The 10889-nt window shown below is 40.9% G+C and overlaps 1 non-coding gene across 1 annotated transcript; it reads right to left on the reverse strand.

Moving 5' to 3' along the window:
• Nucleotides 1-1540: 1540 nt before the first annotated feature.
• Nucleotides 1541-1646, reverse strand: LOC120072437 (small nucleolar RNA R71). The gene has a single exon (XR_005480496.1). It is a non-coding gene; the product is annotated as a small nucleolar RNA R71 (small nucleolar RNA).
• Nucleotides 1647-10889: the final 9243 nt, after the last annotated feature.

Below are 10889 nucleotides of genomic sequence, written 5' to 3' on the forward strand. Positions count from 1 at the left end.
CTGTAGCAAGTACACTAAACTTTTCAGTGACAATTATTTGGTGCAACAGACAGAGAATTAATGCCATCCCATTAATGCAATCATATGAGAGAAAAAACTTTTCACCCTAAAGCTCTATAAATACCGAAGGCCACCTTAATTGAAAGAGTTCGCTCAGTTTAGAGAATTCAACATATAGAAGATAGTTAGCCTTGTTCTTAGTTTTCTTATACTTAGAAGGCGGAAGCGAGAAAAGGGAGAAAATGCCGAAAGATCTGCATAAGCAAGAGATAGAGACTTAGAGATAAGCTTTTTTTGCCAACATACATCACATGCACTCTAGAGATAGGTTATGGTAGTATGTGTTCGCCTTGTGTATGTGTGTGCCATTCATCGTCGCATAGACAAGAATAGAGGCTTAGATGTAAGTTCTATAGACATCATCGCATACATTGCATGCGTTCTAAAACTAGAAACCGTAGCATTTGAATTGAGAGATGACTTGCTATTGTATATATGTAGCATGATCGCATAACATGAACGCAATCCTGGGAAGTGTTAACTAAATCTCTTCTCAACCCGTTCCCCTGTATACTCATCGCATCTTTCATATTATTAACTCTTTTCTCAACTCTGCTGCATAAACTTTATACTTCAAACAACATAACAATCAATGCATTGATTTATTTGTTACCGCAAAGTAATAAAAAATTACCATCGCATACTGTTTCCTTAGTCCCTATGTTCGACCCTGGGCTTACTAGGCAACTCAGTAGGATTTATACTTGGATCTTGTTGAGAAAACTTGCATGCACAACGCCTATTCCACCATCGCATTCTACTCCATTATTTCATCATATTAAACATGCATCAAGTTTTTGGCGTCGTTGCTGGGGACTACGGCAATACATTGTGCTAACGGTAACTTTTTTATTTTCTTTGCAGACGCTCCATCTCTATGCACTTCTTCTCCTTAGGTAAGGGAGGAAGCAGGCGTCGTATGAGCGAAGGACAAAATCCAGAGCCCAATTACGACCCAGATATCGAGAGAACGTTTCAAAGAAGAAGGAAAGACAGTCGCCAACAACAACAACAACAAGAGAAAGATCCAGACATGGCGAAACAACCAGGAAATGGAGCACCAAATGAAAATAATATCATGGTGAATCCCATCCTATTGGTGAACGATCGCAATAGGCCCATTCGGGACTATGCGTCGCCCAACCTCTATAATTTCTCCCCAGGAATCATGAGGCCAGCTCTTGACAGATCGAGGTTCGAAATGAAATCGGTGATGCTGCAGATGATCCAAGCTGTCGAACAATTTGGTGGTAGGCATGGCAAGGATCCGCACGGCTACCTCCAGAGTTTCATTGAGATCTGCAACACTTTTGTGTTCCCAAATATCTCTACTGAGGAGGTTCGACTAACATTGTTTCCATTTTTGTTGTATGACCAAGCATGAAAATGGGCTTATTCTCTTAAACCAGGGGAGATTACATCATAGGAAGAAGTAGTTGAGAACTTTATGAAGAAGTACTTCCCTCCGATGGAGAATGCCAGAAGGAGGAAGCTGATCACTAATTTTGAACAGGATATTGCGAATCGCTCAGTGATGCCTGGGCGAGGTTTAAGAGGCTGGTAAGAGATTGCCCACATAATGGCTTACCAGACTGCTTACAGATGGAAATTTTCTACACAGATTGAACCCTGCATCGTAGACGGCTGCCAATGCGGTAGCAGTTGGAGATCTGCTTGATAAAACATACGACGAGGCCAAGAATATACTTGATCGCATTTCTAAACATCATGAAGACTAGAGAGAAAGCGATCAAAGATTGAGAATCAAGGACAGTGATGCGAATAACGGGGCCATCGCATCCCTTCAGAGTCAAATGATTGCAATGATGAATTTGATACAAGGAACGCATAGTGGGCAAGTCAACACAATCAACCAGACGACCACAAGTTATGCTACTTGTGGTGAAGGCCATCCAATGGAGGAATGCCTGAGAAACCCACAGTCAGTCTATTTTGTGAAGAATAATCCGTTTTCCAACACGTACAACTCTGGGTGGAGAAACCACCCTAACTTCGAGTGGAAAAATCAACAGCAAAATTTTCAATTAGTGCCGCAAAAAGAAGGGCTACTTGGATTTTTCCCCGGAACAAACGGTCAAAAGCAAAACCAAGCCAGTAGTTAGCAGGCACCGCAATCTTCATCTTTGTAGAGTTTGTTGAAGAGATATATTGAAAAGAATGAAACAGTGCTTCAAAATCAAGCGACGTCTATCCGCAATCTAGAGATTCAGATGGGATAGATTGCGGGGGAACTCAAGAATAGACCGTAAGGGGCACTGCCGAGTGCAACAGAACTTCAGCGTAACCCAGGGGGTACAGGAAAAGAGCAATGTCCAGTTGTGACGTTGCGGAGTGGAAAGACTGTGGTGGGGGAGAAGAAGAAGCCTAGCCGGACTGCTCCAATTGCGCTAGAACCGGAGATTATGTTGACTCGAGGAGAAACAAAAGAAAGGGAGGCGATGAAACTAGAGATTGCGTCCACCTTGAAGCCGAAAGAATAGAGGACTGTGAGAATACAACTGCCACCATTCCCCCAGAGACTCAAAAAGAAGAAAAATGAAGGGGTACAGTATCAACGCTTCATGGATATGCTGAAACAGTTGCATATTAACATTCCTTTCACTGAGCCGATTGAACAGATGCACACGTATGTGAAGTTTCTGAAGGACATGGTGACAAAGAAGAGAAGCACTGGTAAGTTCGCAATGGTGGCATTGACGCAAAGTTCAAAATCCATAATTCCACCAAAAATGCACGACCCTGGAAGTTTCACTATACCCTGCTCTATTGGAGGGTTATACATCGGTCAAGCGCTTTGCAATCTCGGGGCCATCATCAACTTGATGCCCCTGTCAATTTTCAAGCAGCTAAATGTGGGGAAGCTGGCGCCCACGATGGTGACTCTTCAATTAGTGGATAGATCTCTTGTGCATCCAGAGAGGAAGGTGAAGGATGTTCTCGTTACAATCGACAAATTTATATTACCAGCAGACTTCATCATCCTAGACTATGAAGCAGACAAGGATGTACCCATCATCCTGGGACGACCATTTTTATCCACTGGCCGTGCCCAAGTTGATGTGTACAAAGAAGAGATCACACTGAACTTGAATGAACAAAAGCTTAGGTTTGACATTATCTGAGCCATGAAATATCCTGAAGAAGAAGGCCTCAATGAATCCGATGATGAACCAAGTTTGAATGAAGAAGAAAAGTTTGAAGATGAAAATGAAGATGAGGATGCGACCGCATCCATAGTAGCCTGCAATGCGATCACAAAAAAAAAAAAAAAAAAAAAAAAAAAAAAACCAAAGAAGATGAGATGATCGCATCAAAAGAAGACAAGCTGACAACGAGTGAAGAAAGAAAAACAAAAAAACCATCCTTGGAACAACCACCAACAATAGAGCTGAAAACCCTTCCAAACCACCTGAAGTATACGTTTCTGGGGCAGAATGAAAAGCTGCTTGTAATAATTTCCTCTGCACTTAATGAAGATCAAGAGAATGTACTACTAAGAATCCTGAGAAAGTATGTAAAAGTAATTGGCTGGATGCTCGCAGACATTATAGGAATCATCTTCGCATACTACATGCATAGGATTCGTCTCGAAGAGAATCACAAAGGATCGATCAAACATCAATGCAGACTCAACCCTGTGATGAAGAAGGTCGTAAAGAAGGAGATAATCAAGTGGTTAGATGCGGGAATTATCTATCCAATAGCTGATAGCATGTGGATCAGCCTCGTGCAATGCGTGCCGAAGAAAGGAGTGATGATGGTAGTCCTCAATGCAAATAACGAACTGATAACAATGAGGAATATCACCGGATGGCGTGCATGGACTACCACAAACTGAATGCGGAAACAAAGAAGGATCATTTCTCTTTGCTTTTATTGACCAGATGCTAGACTACTTAGCTGGAAATAATTTCTACTGCTTCTTGGATGGATATGCCGGCTATAACCAGATCATGATTGCTCTTGAAGATCAAGAGAAAACCACATTCACCTTCCCGCATGGAACATTTACGTTTCGACGCATGCCGTTCGGCCTCTGCAATGCGCCAAGCACTTTCCAAAGGTGTATGATGGCCATCTTTTCTGAATATCTTGAAGACTCTATAGAAATTTTCATGGACGACTTCTTGGTGTATGGGCAAACATACGAAGTCTGTCTCAACATTCTGGAGAAGATATTGAAAAGATGTGAAGAGACGAACCTCGTGCTTAATTGGGAGAAATGCCACTTCATGGTAAAGGAAGGGATTGTGCTTGGGCACAAGGTCTCCAAGGATGGGCTGGAGGTGGACAAGGCAAAGATTGAAGCAATTGAAAAGCTTCCACCTCCAACGAATGTGAAGGCTGTTAGGAGCTTCTTAGGACATATTGGCTTTTATAGACATTTTGTAAAAGACTTTTCGAAGATTGCACGACCACTGAGTACGTTGCAGAAAGTTTGACTTTGATGATCAATGCCTCAACGCATTCAAAATATTGAAGAATGCATTAACAACCGCACCTGTGTTGATCGCACCAGACTAGACACAGCCCTTCGAACTAATGTGCGACGCAAGCGGTTATGCGATGGGAGCAGTGCTGACGCAGAAGAAGAAAACAATGCTACATCCCATTGCATATGCGAGTAAAACCTTGAACCTTGCTCAAACAAATTACACGACCATAGAAAAAGAATTGCTTGTGGTGATATTTGTGTTGGAAAAATTCAGAGCTTATTTGCTAGGAACTAAAGTAACCATTCACACTGACCACTCGGCGATAAAATATTTGATGACAAAGAAAGATGTGAAGCCGAGATTGATTAGATGGGTTCTCCTCGTCCAGGAATTCAACATGAAAATTATTGATCAACCAGGTTGCGGACCATTTATCCAGATTAGAAAATCCAGAACTTAGCCGCAATTAGTCAGAGGTGAATGCAACTTTCCCAGACGAGCAGCTCTTTAAGATTGAAGAATTACCATGGTACGCGGACGTGGTCAATTTTCTGGTTTGCGAACAATTTCTCAAAGACTATATACAGACCACCAAAAGAGGGGGCCCAGACACGAATGCAGATCATATTATAGGGATGAGCCAAATCTTTATAAGAAGGGGTCAGACCAGATTTTGCACCTATGTGTACCAGACGCTGCTCACCAATGCATATTATCACAATGTCATGACTCACCATACGGAGGACACTTTGGAGGCCAACGCAAAGCAGCGAAAGTATTACAAAGTGGGTATTATTGGCCGATGAAATGTGACCGATGCCAACGCATGGGAAATATTTCATGGAAGCAAGCAATGCCCATGAACATCATTTTAGAACTGCAATTGTTCGACGTCTAGGGCATAGAATTTATGGGACCATTTCCACCATCGAATGGTCACAAATATATTTTGTTAGCCGCCGACTACGTTTCCAAATGGGTAGAATGGTAGTGTGCACCGCAAGCGATGCGGCGGTAGTCTCCAAGTTCTTGAAGAAAAATATTTTCACTCATTTCGGCACTCCACGTACCATAATAAGTGATGAAGGCTCCCACTTTGTTAATCACATTGTCAAAAATTTGCTGCTTAAATATAATATCCTCCATAAAGTGGCCACCGCCTAGCATCCACAGACAAATCGTCAAGCTGAAGTGTCTAACCGGGAAATCAAGCTGATATTAGAGAAGGTAGTGAAGCCTTCACGAAAAGATTGGGCAACAAAGCTGGACGATGCTTGTGGGCATACCAGACCACCTATAAGACACCTATAGGCATGTCCCCATATGCGTTGGTGTTCAGAAAGGCATGTCATTTACCACTCAAGTTAGAGCATAAAGCATTGTGGGCGATGAAAAAGCTAAACTTTGATTTAAAGGCCGTAGGGGAAGCAAGGAAACTTCAATTGGTCGAGCTGGAAGAATGGAGAACTCACGCATACGAGAATGCAAATATTTATAAAGAGCGCGTAAAGCGCTGGCACAACAAACAATTATGCGAGAAGAATCTCCAAGTTGGGAAAAAGGTCTTACTGTTTAATTCGTGACTACGACTCTTCCCTGGGAAATTAAGTCATGTTGGTCCGGACCCTTCATAGTCAGAGAGGTATTCCCGCATGGTGCGGTTGAGTTATCCAATGAAGATGGGACCAATGTATTCAAGGTCAATGGGCAAAGAGTCAAGATATATCGAGGAGAAGACTTGCATCGCAAGGTCGCTTCCGTGCACCTGAGGAACTCTAACTAAAAAAGAAGTGGGTGGTCCCGGCACAATCATGCGATTCAACTTCATCAGGGATGCAAGTTTTATGAAGTATCCATTGAAATCTTCAATTCATGAACCTATCTCTATCTCCTTACAGTTATTATCATTTTGTTATTCGTTGCATTAAAAAAAAATGGTATAAAAAAAATTGAAGAAAATTTTTGTTAACTTTATTTTTTTATTTGACCATCTCGATGTTTTCTTTGCAACGATCGTGGTGAAAGATTGCGGAGGAGCTACACGAAAGATGCAAATACTTTATCCCGCCACCACAATCAAAGAAAGTAGTTTCCCACGAGGAAGGATGCGATCACAGCCAATGCGGGCGATAGAGCAAATTTGGGGGTTGTATCTTTCCTTGGCTTTGTCTATTCCAAATTTTGCACTCTCGCATCGCATTTTAACTTTGAAAATTTTATCATCGCATCCTCTTTAGTCGGCGCGATCATTTAACATTGATTACTTTAGTAAGTCACCGCATTATTTCTCTTTGTCAATTATGATTTCAACAATGAAACACATACCTCTATTTTTTTCGTAAATACTAGAGTCAACTTAATTTTAGGACATTCATCTCATGAAATATTTCTAGAAGTTAGTGGTCTACCAGCTTTCTTTCAAGCTGACTTTTTACGAAACTTCCTAAGAGCATCGCTTGACTTCTTTCAATCTTTTAGCAATGAGGACATTGTTGAGGTTAAATTGGGGGTGCGGTATTCATTCTCAACCTTGCTATTTTTAGGTTCTACAAAAAAAATTCATAACGTTGTGATCGGATCCTACTCGTAGTTGGATGTCCGCATGACACACGTGGGGGCAAGCCAAAACGAAGGTAGGAATCGTGATCAACGCATAAATAAATTATTGCAACTCCACTACCAAATGGGCATGAGTTTAGACTGAGAAAGAGCGCCTTGCTCGTAGTTGGATGTCTGCATGACACACGTGGGGGCAAGCCAAAACGAAGGCTAGGTACTTGGATCAGCACAAGGCATAGAAAAAAATATATCTAAAATACGCAAGGATAAAAAATCATTTGACAATACCCCAGTTGAAAAAAGTTTTTTTATATGAAATAAATCATGCGATGCCCTGGAATCAAGTTTAGTCTTTTTGAAGGTTAAACTTGCGGTCCCTAAATTTTAGAAATATTTTAAGAAGAGACCAGAATAAGAATTAAGGAGATTTTGGTGCATAGGATTTGAAGAAGGCAACCTTGAGAAATCTAGGAAAGAAGAAGGCGGTCGACTTTCTAAAGAAAATCTTTAATCTATGCTTGAGGACAAGCATTGTTTTAAATTTGGGGGTGTGATAATGAGAAGAAATGCACATTATTACAGCACAAAGATATAAAACAATGCAGGATTGCGATGGTAAAAATATACAATATTGCGTCCAAAAGCATTGAGTTCACAACATTGCGATTGCATGCATCCATCACATTAAAACAGCTAACTTATGTACTTTGTGTAGAAAATATGTTGGCGCAAGGCGGAAATGCAATCCGAAGAAATTAACGTCCAAGCGCATTAAGAGATTGCGACCGCAAGGCTATGCGATCATATGCGCTTGCGAAAATCTGCTCAAGAAGGTGGCCGCATAAAGCTGACGCATCAAGGTGAAAGCTTAATAAATCATGATGGGATAGAAAGATGATGACGGTCGACTCCGAATTAAGTTGACAAGTCGTTAACGGCACTGTAGCAAGTATACTCAACTTTTCGATGACAATTATTCGGCGCATCAGACAGAGAATTAATGCCATCCCATCAGTGCAATCATATGAGAGAAAAAGCTTTTCACCCTGAAGCTCTATAAATATCGAAGGCCACCTTCATTGAAAAGTTCGCTCAGTTTAGAGAGTTCGCCATATAGAAGATAGTTAGCCTTGTTCTTAGTTTTCTTATACTTAGAAGGCGGAAGCAAGAAAAGGGAGAAGACGTCGGAAGATCGTCCTGGTCAGCTCGAGAGAGTGCCAGGGAGCGTGGAAAATAGAGAGAGGGCCAACTCTTGCGAGAGGAAGAATATCTTTTGAGTAGAGAAAAGAATAGTGTAAAAGCCTTGGGAAGCAAAAAATTGCTACCAGGCTCTTTATCTTTATTTCACATTGTCATTCTGTACTTCGATTTCATATATAGAATGGAACTTGTATTTCTACATATGTTCACCCTCTTTACAATACGCATGAGTAGCTAAAACTGTCGAATGGGTTGAGAAGTACTTAGCTAACATGACCTAGGATCTTCATTGCATGCGATCATCTTGTCTTATGTTGCGTCCATCACCTCTTTAGAGCTACTCGAGAAAGAGTCTAAAGAAAGAACCTAAGACTTGAGAGAGCTAGGTTAGAATCTAGACTTGAGAATGCAAGATTAGATCTGCATAAGCAAGAGATAGAGACTTAGAGATAAGCTCTGTTTGCGAACATGCATCGCATGCACCCTAGAGATATGCTATGGTTGTATGCGATCACCTTGTGTATGTGTGTGCCATTCATCATCACATAGACAAGAATAGAGGCTTAGATGTAAGTCCTATAGACATCATCGCATACATCACATGCATTCTAAAACTACAAGCCGTAGCATTTGCATTGAGAGATGACTTGTTGTTGTATGTATGTAGCATGATTGCATAACATGAACGCAATCCTAGGAAGTGTTAGCTAAATCCCTTCTCAACCCGTTCCCTTGCATACTCATCACATCTTTCATATTATTAACTCTTTTCTCAACTCCGCCGTGATAACGAGCATAAATGCACGTTATTACAACACAAAGTTATAAAACAATGATGGATTGCAGCGGTAAAAATATATAATATTGTGTCCAAAAGCATTAAGTTTACAACATTGCAATCGCATGCATCCATCGCATTAAAATAGCTAACTTATGTATTTTATGCAGGAAAATGGGTTGACACAAGGTGAAATTGCGAACAAAGGAAATTAGCGTCTGAGCGCATAAGAGATTGCGACCGCAAGGCTATGCGATCATATGCATTTGCGAAAATTTGCTCAAGAAGGTGGCCGCATATAGCCGGCACATCAAGGTGGGCGCATCTGGGTGAAAGCTTAATAAATCATGATGGGACAGAAAGCTAATGACGGTCGATTCCGAATTAAGTTGACAAGTCGTTAACGACATACTGTACCAAGTACGCTCAACTTTTCGGTGACAAATATTCGGCGCATCAGACAGAGAATTAATGCCATCCCATCAGTGCAATCATATGAAAGAAATAGCTCTTCACCCTGAAGCTCTATAAATATCAAAGGCCACCTTCATCGAAGAGTTAGCTGAGTTCGCCTAGTTAGCTCAGTTCGGAGAATTCACCATAGATAGCCATAGTTGTTCTTAATTTCCTTATACATAGAAGGCAGAAGCGAGAAAAGGGAGAGGATGCCGGAAGATCGTCCTGGCTAGCTCGAGAGAGTGCAAGGGAGCGTGGAAAACAGAGAGAGGGCCGACTCTTGCGAGAGCAAGAATATCTTTTGAGCAAAGTAGAGAAGAATAGTGTAAAAGCCTTGGGAAGCAAGAGATTGCTACCAGCCTTTTTATCTTTGTTGGATTTTATGTCCTAAAACTCGTAGTTTGTAAATTAATAAACATATTCTGTTTTGTTTTTCGATAAAATTGTTATTGAAATTGTAATCTTGAATCCAATAACCTAAGGTCCTAAGGCTATTTAATGTAGTTTGAACTTTATGTAGTGACATAAATGTGAATCAAGTTCAAATATATAGCCAAAATGGTCTATAGTATATGAATAAAGTTGGACGCCTTATTCTGGGGACACTATGGATGCGGTCCACTTTGTAGTTAGTTCAAACAATATGATCTTGAATCGTTCATATAGAGATATGTGAGTGGAGGCATCCTATACAATGAATTTGCATAAGACTGAACTATGAAATAGTTACTTTTTACGTTCTAAATGCCGTTTTATGTATAAACTGACTATTTTGTTAATTGATGATCTAGGTAACTTAATCTTAATCTTGAGCTAACTATGAACTCTTGTTCACTCGGAGTTATCCTTAGATCTGCATAAGTGAGGGCAAATCATTATCGCTGGCCCAATAAGCCTCCCATTTCAGGGGTAAGATCAGGTGGATAGCTGGGCACATAGGGTACAAGACGGAATTCACTCCTACCCGTTATAGGGATAGTAAATAGGTTGTTCCCTTTAGTACTGAATCCAGGTCTTGAATAAGAGGCCCCACCCTTTCCTTGGCCCGAGAGGGGTTCGATTTATAGGTTGGACCTTAAACCAATTGTTCATTAGAGGATCAGTGGAACTTAAGGAACAAGATGTAGTCTCGGGGGTAAAACGGTTTTTATGACCCAGCCGAGATTATGAATAACCTGTGAAGGATTAACTTACTAATCATGGTTATATCATATGGACACAAATATATCCATAGTGAGGGGAGTGCAACTACGAGACTATAGTGGAATGACCCGTGACATAACGAATGTTGATTAGCTCCATCTAAAGAGTTTAGCCAGCTAATCTCGGATCGTTGGAACCCATGATCTATAGGTCCATTAGGTTCCCTTATTAGCTCA

The sequence above is a fragment of the Benincasa hispida genome, chromosome 2, assembly GCF_027475165.1.
Source record: "Benincasa hispida cultivar pf3 chromosome 2, pf3_genome.v1.1, whole genome shotgun sequence".
Lineage (NCBI taxonomy): Eukaryota > Viridiplantae > Streptophyta > Magnoliopsida > Cucurbitales > Cucurbitaceae > Benincasa > Benincasa hispida.